Source organism: Falco biarmicus, chromosome 5, assembly GCF_023638135.1.
Source record: "Falco biarmicus isolate bFalBia1 chromosome 5, bFalBia1.pri, whole genome shotgun sequence".
Classification (NCBI taxonomy): Eukaryota; Metazoa; Chordata; class Aves; order Falconiformes; family Falconidae; genus Falco; species Falco biarmicus.
Genome location: NC_079292.1, coordinates 77,102,574 through 77,116,790, shown reverse-complemented (window position 1 = coordinate 77,116,790; position 14,217 = coordinate 77,102,574). Strand labels below are relative to the sequence as shown.

The 14,217-nt window shown below is 42.6% G+C and overlaps 1 long non-coding RNA gene across 2 annotated transcripts in view; it reads left to right on the top strand.

The window, feature by feature from the left end:
• The window catches only part of LOC130150776 (uncharacterized), a 118,272-nt gene that overhangs the window by 14,822 nt on the left and 89,233 nt on the right, over positions 1 to 14,217 (top strand). For both annotated transcript variants that reach the window (XR_008822381.1, XR_008822382.1), the window contains exon 3: positions 5,738 to 5,874. This is a non-coding gene — a long non-coding RNA (uncharacterized LOC130150776). The remainder of the gene's footprint in view (positions 1 to 5,737; positions 5,875 to 14,217) is intronic.

Here is a 14,217-nt window from a genome sequence, read left to right as displayed (position 1 = left end):
CACTCCGAAATGACCATCACGGGCAAAAGAGACTTGACTTGGGGGAATTAGCTTAATTTATTACCAATCAAATCAGAGCAGGATAATGAGAAATAAAAACTAAAGCTTAAACCACCTTCCCTCCACCCCTCCCTTCTTCCTGGGCTTAACTTCACTCTCAATTTCTCTACCTCCTCCCCCATGAGTGGCGCAGAATGGGGGTTACAGTCAGTTCATCACGTTATCTCTGCCGCCCCTTCCTCCTCAGGGGGAGGACTCCTCACACACTTCCCCTGCTCTAGTGTGGGTCCCTTCCACTTGGTGCCATCCTTCAGGAACAGGCTGCTCCAGTGTGTCCCCCCCACAGGGGTCACAACTCCTGCCAGCGAACCTGCTTCAGCATGGGCTCCTCTTCCCACAGGTCCTGCCAGGAGCCTGCTCCAGCACGGGCTTCCCACAGGGTCACAGCCTCCTTCGGGCATCCACCTGCTCTGGCGTGGGGTCCTCCATGGGCTGCAGGGGGTTATCTGCTCCACCATGGATCTCCACGGTCTGCAGGGGGACAGCCTGCCTCACCATGGTCTTCACCACAGTCTGCAGGCAAACCTCTACTCCAGCACCTGGAGCACCTCCTCCCTCCCCTCCTTCACTGACCTTGATGTCTGCAGGGCTGTTCCTCTCACATGTTCTCACTGCTCTCCCTGGCTGCAATTGTAGGCTTTTTACCTCCTTCATAAATACATTATCCCAGAGGCACTACCACTGTCGCTGATGGGCTCAGCCTTAGTCAGTGGCAGGTCCATCTTGGAGCTGGCTGGCAGTGGCTCTGTCGGACATAGGGGAAGCTTCTAGCAGGTTCTTACAGAAGCCACCACTGTAGCTGCCCACCTGCCCTCCCACCCTGCCTCCCTGCTACCAAAACCTTGCCATGCAAACCCAATACAATTAAGGAAAGCAACAGGTGGTTCAGAGCATCATCTAGTCAGTGAAGAGACACAGGGGAACCAAGATCTGACAGGAGGCCTTGGATTTCTCATCACTGCCCTGCACTTAGAAACTCTAGCCATGCTGACAGTTTACTTAACCAGGTGGTCCAGGGCTGACCTTGCCTCTCTTTATGAGACCAGTTATTTGTTGTATTTGTTGAAAGTGAGCCTTCCTGCCTTTGTAGTCATTCTTACTTGTTCAATAAAGTGTGGGTAATCTAGGAAAAGATTTTGAGCATTTCAAATGCCAGGGTAAAACTTTAAATTTAGTTTTGACTATAGAAGTCCTTCCATTGTCTCTAGCCAAATGTAATAATATGTTACTCCTGAAGGTCACTGTCTTGGGAAAAGCAGGTTTAAAGAAAAGATGAAAAAAACCCCACAACTGATCAAGAAAGAAAAGTAACAGCAAATTGTAGGAAAATGGCCACAATGTGTAGGATACACAGTGCTGCCTCCTAAGAAAAGAACAGCCTGGGAAGGTGGGCCAAATGCTGAAGGGAGGTGTGCCTGGGTATATAAATGATGGCGCATGAAAGGGCTCTTTTCTGCTGACTCAGTGAGTGTTCAAGGTAGTAAGGCAGCAATGTTGTTGGGGTATTTATGCACTTTATGTGCTGTGAGTAACAAGAACCAGAACTTTCATACCATAATAGAAGCCCAGACTCTTCCATGCATCTGGCCAGCTGATGCCCTGGCTTTATGCTTCTGCCCTAGTGCAGCAGAGACCTATTCAATAGAAGGCAGCTTGTCTTCTAAGCATGCAAATCTGCCTTCTTTTTCTTTATAGACTGCAAATTCACTGATGTGGCTGCTAGGACTCCAAAAATAGGGACAGGATTTGTTTCCCAGTAATACTTGCAAAAGGACATGGGACTATAGAAAGGATCCTCAACTTCAATGACACTGCATTCTTGAATGTTAAAAAAGAAAACTTTGTTCAAGACAAGGTTGCAACCTGCAACAGTTTTTTTTAATGACAATGAAAGGACTCTTCTGAAGTGAGTCAACCCCTCCAAATAGTAGTCTCCTTAAGAAAGGAATCCAGCAAGTATGAAAAAGAAAGAAATTCAGTTTGGTGGAGTGCAAAGATGGCTCTGTATTGCATGTGCACATCCATTTTGTATGGAGGTTTTTTACTCGTAGCTGGCTGGTGGGAGTGGGAATATTATGTTAGCTAAGTTCAGACCCCAACTGTTTCTCTTTAAAGATTACTGAAGTACTGGGATTGATTCACATTTACAATAAGGCCACTCATGTAAAGCAGAATGTAAAGAGGACTGAAAATTGATTTATTTTGTTTACTGATTGCACAAATTTCAAGGTCTCTGAAAATTGTTAATGGCTTGTAAAGGGCTATCAATATGAACAAGCATCAGGCCCATGTATCTTCCTCACTCCCCCTACTCTTATCTCCCCTCCCCCATTAATTTTTGATTTTATGTTTATGAGGATCTGAAAATAGTCTAATTCTTTTCTATCTGATTTGGGCCTATCTTTACCAGCTGGTAAATAGGAAATGTTCACTGTAGGAAGCCAATACTCTGCAGAGTGTAAACAGATGGAATCAATATAAAGTGACAAGTTAGACTGTGCTACTGAGAATACAGAGCCAAAACTAAGAGCATAACAGTCATGATACTTATTTTGTTCCAATTCATTTGGTACTGAATAGCACTTCATATATGCACAGCTGTGTCCTTCCGTTTTTTACTTTCTTTCTTCTGGTTTGATGATGACAATTTCAAAGAAAAACTTTAATTAAAGATTTTACACAGAATGGCCCAAAGTAGAATATAGGGAAAATGAGCACTGATGTGTTTATAGCAAGAGAAGAATATTTTTCAGGCATTTATTTTCTTTCTTTCTTTTTTTAACAAAACAAACAAAATCTGATGTATGTATCTCTCTGTGTGTAATATGCTAGATTGATAGATCTTTGCAGATTGCAATCTTTCATTTGGTCATGAGGTATATAACCATAGCTCTAAAAGCTTCCCCATCATCCTCTTTCTTACCCTGGTACCTTTTACAGCAGGGTACCATGAATGGCAGGAAATCTAAGTGTACATCTCTGTATGGGTGTGCTGGCTGACGGGAAGGGGACAGTCAAGCAGAAAGACTGCTGCAGACTGCTGTCAGACTGTCTTGAGACAGACTGGAAGCCAAGTGGCTGAGGGTCTTCCTTTTCCTGCCCTGGCCAGCTTGCTGCACGTGCACCTCCTCCACTCTTGAGAAGGGTGTTTTGGAGACTGTGGATCTGATGCAGTCCCTTCAGGGACAGTTAGTGGGGTGGTAAGCTTCCAAGCTGTCCTGTGTTGCAGGGTTTGCCTTGAAAGCACATCTGAGCTCTAGTTCTTTCACCAGAGAGAGTGCCAGGTGTTACAGCACGTGTTTTTCTTTACTAATTTATGCATTTTTGACACATTTTTCACAAAAATTGAAGAAGGCAGCATGTTTTACCACTCTGTCCTCAACTTATTCCTTGCAGCATATTTCTTAATGCTGCCATTAAAATTTTGTTATTTTGCTTTCTTGGCAAATAATAACCCCAGATTTCCCATATGTTGTTTATTAGGGTGACTGTATGGCTTTAATGAGGGGCAGCAACCACAAATTTGAACACAGATTTTGCTTCTGATCCTCATGTCAAGGGCAAGAAGCTTTTGTTTCCTGCAGAAGTAACACTGGATCTCTCCCAGTCTCCTCCATGCATATCTCCCTGCATAGGCAAGCCATTGTATCACAGCTGTGCAGAACTTCTCTGCCTCCCTATCCAGCCATCCAGCTGCCATCTCTTGAAAGCACAATTCTTGTTCTGACTGTAATGGTTGGGGCCTGTTTGTTTCAGGGATTCCCTATAACCTCCTTCAGACTCATTCAGCATCAGAAAGGAGGTATATATTGTTGTAGGCAGAATTCAGGAGTTTGGGGTGGGTAATGGGAATGCGTGAAAGCCACTTTCCAGATCTCCTTTGCACCATTGCCAAATACCCTGGGCCACCAAGCAAGTTCCATAAAGACTGGGAGAGGGAAGCAATGCATGGCGCAGGTGGTACCTTAGAAGCCCAGATCCATGGGATGCACAGTTGCAGGGAAAATGCCTCGATATACAGTAACTGGCAATACTTGTGTGGGTAGCAAAATGAACTTCAGTGATTCGTAGCAGGAAATCATCTCACAGTGAGCTGCGGTCTGCATAAGGGAGTGTCTGGAAATTCCTCCTGTTGCGATGCCTGTAGAGGGTGTGTTTTCAATGGATATCCTTTGTGCTTCTGAAGTATAAGAAAATATTTAAAATATTTGTTGTCTTCCTTCTTCCCAAGGGATCCCCAAGTGCTTTACATGCATAAATGCTGCTGAAATGCAGTCACTGCTGGGGTGGGGAGCAGCAGCCAGCTGGCATGTGTCAGTGACAACAAAGCACGTTATGCCAAAGACACAATGGCAAGGCCCTGTGGTTGCTCAAAGTTCTGTGATATCACTAATACTCCAGAGAACAAACAGGAACATTGCTTCTAGTGTCTCTGCTGAAAGATTCTGATAGCATAAACTGGTTGGTATGTAGCTTATCTAACCTGTAAGGACAAATGGTCGTATCAAGCTGGCAGAAAAATGTACCACTGGTGCCAGACACCACAGTATCCAAACGTGTGCTTCACTCATTAAATAATACATTTCAGTTAAATCTGGTTATAGGGATAAATTAATCAAGATTGCTGTTTTTCTTTCTCCATGAAAAGCTTGGAGTTGTGGTGGAAATGTTTTGGCAGTTGTGGCAAGGAAGAAAAATCCTTGCCTACTCTGGTGAATTCTAATCCTTTCTTTGAATCTGAATTTCCATTGATTTAGATCCATCACTATAGGAAAAGACTTTTTTAACAAACAAAAACTGTTTTTTCTTCTTCATGTCTTTAGCTACATAAAAAGCTTTATCTTCTTCCACCCTTTTTTGCCAGGAAGAGTTGCCAAGGACCAGTCATAGCTGCTTACTTTGGGCAACCTTTGCTTACATCAGTGGATGGTTATAGCCACAAATAGGCTATTCACTCTGCATAATTGCTCCATCGTGGGAGTACCAGACCTGGAATCTCAACTCTTTTGATGAAAACAAACAAGATATGAAATCCTGGCTCCATTCAGTTTGTATGCTTACTTTAAGGTCCAAGTTGCTGAGATTTTTGACAGACTTGGAGAAGACAGTTGCAATTGCTAGAATGTTAATATATTTGTCAGTTTGTCCCAAGTATACATTTTCTTTCAGCACCTAAATTTTCTTGGTCTTTTTAAATTTTTTTAAGTGAAGAAAAAAAAGAGAATGCTTTGGTATATGTAGAACAAATAATTCACTGATATTCTGGACTTCATTGATACTTATTAAATGTATACCTGCCTTGATCTTTGATATCTGGTTTCCAGCAAATCTTAGGTTTCAGTTATTGAAGAAAGATCATCCTTTTCCTTCTGTTCAAAATATATGAATCACATCTGAAATACATTGCTTTGTCTAAAAGAGTTTTGAAGTTTACTAGTGCCATTTGAAGAGGAAATTGCCTTAGACATTGAGTAAATTCCAAATACTCATTTCTTGTGGAATGTTATTGTAACATTTTCTACTGTGCCAGGGAAGTTTGTCCTGTATTATCAAAATAGGTATAAAATGACATTTTGTATTATATGTTAGCCAAGATTTCCAGTGCTTGCATTTGTGTCAGTTGTGTCATTACTGGTTTCTTGTTCATTGAGATCATTGAATTCATTGTAACTTGCAGATTGCAAAGGAAGTGAAAAACATTGTTGGGTGCTGCAGACTTTTTGACTACAGCCACGCAGGATGGATAAAGAGGCACACACTATGGCAAATTCTGGAGATCACCTGTTTTAGGATGAAGGACTTGGAATTCAAAAAGTGAGTAAAGAGACAGCCATGATTTTTCTGTGCAAGTAATAATAACAATTGGGCCTTTGTGGTCTTCTGAATGACAGTGGCTGGAGGCAGCTTGCAGCAGGCTAATTTGCCAGTTTATCTTCCGTATGCAAGTTGTGGCCTTCAGCCTTTCTCTGAATAAATGGATGCAATAGTATGCAAGGATAAATATGTTGGTAATTCATTCTAAAGGGATGAGTCCTGCATGAGAATTCATCCTATTCAGCTTGATTGTCAGGATGGGGGTTAAGATACTAAAGGGGCAATGTGAGACTCTACTTGCTTGCTGTCTCAGATCATGATGTTGGGGATGGATGTCCTTGGCCTCGGACCCAGGACAGTGTTGAGAAGTCTACATGGAGATGCTAGTGTCCACTCCACAATGAAAGCTGAACAGAAGAGACAGTGAGAACCCCAGAGGCTCCTTCAGAGGAAGAAGTGAAAGGATTTCCTTACTCCGTTTGTAAGAGGTGTTAGGATAGCCTGTTCCATTTCTTTGGCTGACATAGGATATACATAAGTCTTTCTGAAATATTGTTCAGAAGAACCAATATATTGAGAGAACAAAGTATGTGTGCAGGACATACCTATGGGAGCCAGGACCTCCTCCTTTTCACAGCCAATTTGAAATTGTTGGCTTCTGAATGAGAAAGCAGCTCCCCACTCCTGCTGAGATCAGTGAGTGGAGAAAGCGGAGAGCTATTGCCTCTCACTGGATAAAAGACCTTGATAACCAGCTGACCACTGAAATATTGCTTTTGAAGAAGATAACAGCTCTCATCAACTCTGTTTCATGCTTTTGCTGAATTCCTGCAAGTGGTTTGGATATGGCTGGTTTTTTACCCATGGGGTAGAGGAATGCTGTTATTTGAAATAAAATGGTACCATGGTACATCTTCACATCCTGTGCAGCTTGAGGTGGTGAACACGGAGTTGTTGTATCCTGGATACTATGGTCTGCTTCTTCTCCCTTTAGCACGGTTTTCATGTGAAGTGATACAGTGAAATGAAAACTCAGAGGCTGCCTCCAAGTAGGGTGAAGCCAGAAAGCAAGGAGTGGCTTGATTCAGTGACCCAGTCACCTAGGTCTGGTTCACCAGGAACCTCAGAAGAAATGCTTAACCTTTTGGGGCTGTAGTTTGCACAGCTACATAAGGGAATAATAGTTGCTTACCTCAGAGGTACGATGTGAGCCTTGATTAATGTTTGTGTAGCATTTAGAAACTAGATTGCTCTGCTCTTTGATGGCATAGCAATGGCCAAGTATTAATATTGTGACTCCATATTTGCTTCAGATATGATGGTTCCAGTGCCCCTACTAGTTTCTACTGGCAGAAGTTGCTCTCTCAGAGCATAGGTTTGGGGATGGGAAGCAGCGAGAGCTTTGACTGCATTAGGGGTTACAGGAAGAAGGATGGTCCAAGCATGATGGGTAGGAGAGCAGATATCCAAGGAGTGTGTTCAATACTACCTTAGTATCTTTGCTGATGGGTTGCTGTTGAAATTGTACTTATAAGGCAATATGACGGAAATGTTGAAAGACATCAAGTGATGACATGCCTGTGAATTGATGCCAATGACATGCAGGATCAGCTACAAACTGCCTTAAACTGACATGAATCTGTTAGCCACAACGGATAGTCCAAGGGTGATCAAAAGAGACTTCAGGGCCTTGGGATGGTTGGTAAGGGAATCTGGAGCACAGGTTATTTTTGCCTCTCTCCTTCCATTTGCAAGCAGTGACACTGGGAGAAACAGATACACCTTGTCTATTAATACATAGCTCCATGGCTGGTGTCACTGCCACAGTTTTGGTATTTTTGGTAACAGGATGGACTACGTGGCACCAGGCTTGTGGTTGTCAGATGGGATTCACCTTTCTCAAAGAGGGAAGGCTGTCTTTGCTTATGAGCTAGCAGGGCTCATTGATAGAGCTTTAAGCTAGACTTGAAGAGGGAGTGGGATAATATCAGGCTTGCCTGTGACAAGCTGTGGGATGGCACGCCAAGTTTAGAGAGATGGGGTGCTAGTGAGGGCCCTCAACCTGTTGGTCTGAGTCATGCTGGCCGCACTGGAGCATACTTGAAGTCTTATGGAGATGAGCCAGGGACTCCTGAGGTAACAGGAGCCAATAGAGAAACACCAGTGAAACACCTCAAAGGAATTAAAGGGTGTTCCTCTAAGAAGGTGACATGGCTGACAGCCCAGCTAAAGTGCCTCTACACCAATGCACACAGCATGAGCAAAAAACAGGAAGAGTTGGAAGCTGTCAAGCTGCTAGAAAGCTACAACCTAGTTGCTGTTACTGAAATTTGGTGGGACGAATCCCATGACTGGAGTGTGGCTATTGATGGCTACAGGTTGTTCAGAAGGGACAAGCGAGGAAGGAGGGACAGAAGGGATTGCCTTCTATGTCACAAAATGGATAGTGTGTAAAGCTGTCTCTGAAGAACAGCCATGAGCATGTTGGAAGCTTATGGGTAAGAATTAGAGACCAAGACCACAAAAGGAAACTTGCAATTGATGTCTACTACAGGCCGCCTGATCAAGGGGATCCCATTGATGAAGCCTTCTTACTCCATCTACAGTAGTGGTCGCACTCGCAGGCTCTCATCCTGCTGGGGGACTTCAACTACCCTGATATCTGTTGGAAAAGTAGCACAGCAAGCTGCAGGCAATCCAGGAGACTCCTGCAACGCATTGAGGATAACTTCTTAAGCCAGGTAATAGACAGCCCTACCAGAGGGGATGTGATACTGGACCTGATGGTCACCAATGCAAGTGAGCTAATCAGTTATTCCAAGATTAGAGGCAGCCTGGGCTGCAGTGGTGGAGTTCGCAGTCCTGGAGAATATGGGTCAGGCAAAGAGTAAAGTCAGGACTCAGAATTTTAGGAAAGCAAACTTACAGTTCTTCAAGGAGTTAGTCAATAACCCTCCCCACCCGCTCCCCCCCCCCCCCCCCCCCCCCCGGAAACTGTCTTCAGGGACAAGGGAGAAGAACAAAGCTGGTAGATCTTTAAGGATGTTTCCCATAGAGCCCAAGAGCTCTCTATGCCCAGGTTAAGGAATCAGGAAAGGAAGGCAAGAGACTGGCATGGTTCAATTGAGACCTGCTGGTCAAACTAAAGGGCAAGAAATGCACAGGCAGTGAAAGCAGGCCAGGTATCCTGGGAAGAGTATAGGGATGCAGCCCAGTTGTGTAGGGATGGGGTCAGGAAGGCCAAGGTGTGGCTAGAGCTGAACTTGGCAAGCGATACAAAGCATAATAAGAAGGACTTCCACAGGTATGTCAGCCAGAAAAGGAAGGTCAAAGAAAGTGTACCCCCCTTATGAGCAAAAATGGAAAACTGGTAACAATGGACAAGGAGAAGGCCATGGTATTCAACAACTTTTTTGCCTCAGTCTTCACTGGCAGTCTCTCTGCCCACACCTCTCAAGTGGATGGACTGCAGAATGGGGACTGGGGGAGAAAAGTCACTCCCACTATAAAAGAAGATCAGGTTTGTGACCACCTGAGGAAACTGAATATACATAAATCTATGGGACCTGACAAGATGCATCCCAGAGTCCTGAGGGAATTGGCTGATGTAGTTGCCAGGCCACTCTCAATGATATTTGAAAAGTCATGGCAATCAGGTGAAGTCCCTAGTGACTGCACAAAGAGAAACATTGCACCCATTTTTAAAGAAGATAGAAAGGAGGACCCTGGGAACAACTGACCTGTCAGCCTCATCGCTGTGCCTGGGAAGATCCTGGAACAGATCCTCTTAGAAACTATGCTAAGGCATATGAAGGACGAAGAAATTATTTAAGACAGCCAGCATGGCTTCACAAAAGGCAAGTCCTACCTGACCAAACTAGTGGCTGTCTATGATGGAGTGACTACATCAGTGGACAAGGTAAGAGATATGGATATCATCTATTTGGACTTCTGTAAGGCCTTTGACGTGGTCCCCCACAACATCCTTCTCTATAAATTGGAGAAATATGGTTTTGATGGGTGGACTGTTTGGTGCCTGAGGAATTGGTGGATGGTTGCATCCAGATGTAATGGTCAATGACTCAATGTCCAGGTGGGAGACAAGACCACAAGTGGTGTCCCTCAGGGGTCTATATTGGAACCAGTACTGTTTAATATCTTTATCAATGACATAGACAGTGAGATTGAATGCACCCTCAGCAAGTTTGCAGGTGACACCAAGATGAGTGGTGTGGTTGACACACCTGAGGGACAGGGTTCCACCCAGAAGGACCTGGACAGGCTTGAGAAGTGGGGCCATGTGAACCTCATGAAGTTCAACAAGGCCAAGTGCAAGGTCCTGCACCTGGGTCAGGGCAACTCCCAGTATCAATACAGGCTGGGAGGTGAAGGGATTGAAAGCAGCTCTGCGGAGACGGACTTGGGGGTACTGGTGGATGAAAAGCTGGACCTGAGCTGTTGCATGCCCAGAAGGCCAGCTGTATCCTGGTCTGCATCAAAAGAAGCATGTCCAGCAGGTCAAGAGGGGTGATTCAGTGCCTCTAGTCTGTGCTGGTGAGACCCCACGTGGAGTGCTGCATCCAGCTCTGGAGCCCTCAGCACAAGGAAGACATGGATCTGTTGGAGCAGGTCCAGAGGAGGGCCACAAAAATCAGAGGGGTGGAACACCTTTCCTATGAAGACAGACTGAGAGAGTTGGGGTTGTTCAGCCTGGAGAATAGAAGGCTTCAGGGAGACCTTATTGTGGCTTTTCAATGCTGAAAGGGAGCTTATAAGAAAGATGGGGACAGACTTTTTAATAAGGCCTGTTGCAATAGGACAAGGGGTAGCGGTTTTAAACTAGAAGAGGACAGATTTAGACTAGATAAAAGGAAGAATTTTTTTACAGTGAGGGTTGCCCAGGTTGGTAGATTGGAACAGGTTGCCCAGAGAGGTGGTAGATGACCCATCTCTGGAAGCATTCAAGGTCAGGTTGGACGGGTCTCTGAGCAGCCTGCTCTAGTTGAAGATGTCCCTGCTCGTTGCAGGGGGGTTGAACTAGGTGACCTTTAAAGGTCCCTTCCAACCCCAAACCATCCTATGATCCTACATGCTCTGTTTCCAAAGAATGTTCAGTGTCTTATGATTTTGAATGACTTCTGTGGATTTTGGTGTCTATGAATACCATCAGGAAATACCACTACAGGTACTATTTGCTGGATGGGGACCTAAAAGAAAATGAAGCAAACCGGGATGGTACTTTATTGCTTGACGATTTTTGTTTAGATTTTTTATTTGGATACTTTTTTCATTGTGAGAAACTTCCAAAATAATTTTTGTCAGTTCATATTGCCTGGCTACACTATTTCACTTTGTGTAGTTTTTCTGGTTGGGATACTTTCCAGAATTAGATATCAACAAAACCAATTAAATAATTTGGTACAGGCAATTATAGAACAGAAGCAATATTCTTCTAAAGCAGGCAATCAAAAAACCAAAATGATGCTTTATTTGACAATAAACCTTGTGTTTGGCGTTGCAATCTGAAAGGTAATAAATCTATAAAAATGTTACTACATGTCTTAAATGCTGAATAATAAAAAAGAACACAAATTTTCATGTTGGGGGCTTAAAGCTCTAAAATGATAAAGTTTTATCAGAAAAAAATCTGAAGCTTAACGAATAAAAACAATGGTACCAAGTCACCTCTGTATGATACAACAGAATAACAGAAATAATCCAGAGATAAAATGTGACGTTTATTTTATTTTCTTACTGATGAAATATCACACAAACCACTTTTGAAGAAGCTTATTAAATTGGAGATTGTTTAAATATACCCAAATTATACCTCCATTTCTTATTATGGATGAAACTTAAAGCAACTGAAAGTGTATTCTCTTCTCAAACTACAAGTTGCAAGATAATGAATCTTAATAATGTGTTTAAGGAGGGATAGTAATGCCCTAGTCAAAGGACTAAAATGTTTGGGTTTTTTTGAAAGTGTGGTTAAAATCATGGGTCAAAATCACTTCTGTGCCTGGTAATTTTGCACTGATCCAGTTAAATCTCAAGGACAACATAGAACAGAGAGTGTACTCTGCTTTTCTGTCTGTGCATTCATTATTATACACAACCTATATGTCCTGTAATCATCACGCCCTAAAAGAACATTGCCCAAGTGAGTTACTTAAGTCATGTTGACTGGGTTTATTTTGTCTGTGTCATAGGTGGTTGGGGAGGCATGGGCAACCCCAGAAATTTGAACCTAAATGCCCTCTGCTGTTTCAAGTGTATCCATGTCTCCCTCTAAATTCCTGACAAATTAGGCAAGCACAATACTTTTTTTTTTTTTTTTGCATGTTGGGAACCTTATTGGGTCATTCAGCTGTTCCAAAAATCTACATTGCTGACAGTAGCAATAATGGCTGAGAAACTGGAAAAATCCAAAGAGAACAGTAAAAAATCTAACCAAAATGGGTCTCCCACAGGGTATTTAGGTTCTCCAAATCGCCATCCAGGAAATCCCTTGACAAAAATCAATAAACCCTGGGCTTCCAAGCTGTTTTTTTTAGCATGTTGAGGGCAATTAAGCAGGCAGGAGAAGTAAATGTTAACAGCCTTTTCAGACTGTTTAGATGTATCTATCCACCTTTCTTCCCACTCAGCTCCCCTCCTCAGCCAAAAGATTGGAGTGTCATATTCCAAACCCCTCAACCTAAAATCTTGGTTTCATTAGAAAGAAATTTTCTTCTATTTTTGAGATTCCTGGTGAGGTTTCTGTGTATCTAAAGAGCCTCTGCTTCAAAGCTGTGGTTGTTCTAGGGCATTGGATGCTCATCTAGCTGCTAGGCCACGTTTCTTTGATATGATTGTCTATCACATTTCTATGGACAGTGTATCTTTCATAGCATGGACCTGTGGCTGTAACTTTTAGAGAAAATGCATCTTACTTGATTAGGGCCTGAGCTCTTACTGTCCTTCAGGTTTCTAGTTCTGAATTACAGTATAATATAATCCACTTAAAATACTTCTTTCTGCATTGATCGAGGAGAAAAATCCCAAACCAGTACTGTTCTTTGGACCAAGTTCTGCTGCTACTGTTCTTTCTGCTGTCCCTTCACAGTGTGGTCTGAATTGATTCCTGCTTTTGGACTCTGCAGCTGTTTCTGATTCAAGCCAGAGCCTGCTGAATGTTTGCCTTGGATCGATTAACAAATATTTTTCCCCATAATCCTGTTATAGTTGTTCTAGGACACAGTGTCGAGTCTCTCAATTAACTTTAATGGACTTTGGAACAGTCCTGCAATTATTAAGAGGGCTTTTTCTGTCGAGATATTGATATAAGGCGCTGCCTATACATGTCTTTTGGGCTGGGGACACTTACAACGTAGTCAGGAGAAAATACTCATTTCAGAGATGTGTTTTGGATCCACAAACTCTGCCAGAGAGCCCTGTTTGTCCTCATAGCATTTCTTTCAGATAGGTCAGCCCAACTCCAGAGAGAAAGAGCAGTTGTATTACCTCGCCAAAAGGATATTAATTTTTTTCTGAAAAAAAACAGAAGTCTAACAGTTCTGAAACCCAGTCTCTGCTAGGTTATGGACCTCCCATCTAAACGTTTCCTTGATTATGTGAAAAATATAACTCTCCTTAAGACCTGATGCCAGGACTTCAGCTTTTAGGCTTTCACAGTTGGGCAGCCTTGATCCTTCTGGTCAGGAAAGCTATTCAGGTATTGCATCAGGGCTACATTCTCCAGTTTTGTGGGGAAACCCACCCATGAATATATATATCTACACCTATTTCGTTAACATCCCAATGATATCCCAAATCTTTTGCAGCCAGGTAATACAAACCTTCAATATTAGATAAATGACTGAAAACAGAAACAAAAACCATCTAACTTCATCCTATATGTGATAACTGGATTTAATTTAAAAATCAGAGAAAGAAAAGGGATATGGCAGTGATTTTTAAATATTGAACTTAAAAGCTTTTTCTTTAAAAGTCACATGCTCAAGACAAAGCTGTCCCTAGGCACCTTTAATGTACTTATGTGGCAGTTATGCAGCAAATAAAGTTATTTTCTTTGGCAGCAGTTTCAGAGAATATCTTCGCGTAAAGAATAATTTCTTTTCCTTGAACAATGGGATGGGTTCATAAAAAGTATAATGGGTACATTTGTTTGTTTTTCAGTTTTAACAATTAGGAGGTATTTGTATGTGTGTAAAAATAGAAAGTAGGAAAATAATGAATAGTTATACTTATAATTAGCATATTTTGATACTTAGGAAACCAGAAGCCATTTCTATGCTTATTAAATGTGCATTGTCAGCTTCAATTTTTTGAAAATAGCTAACT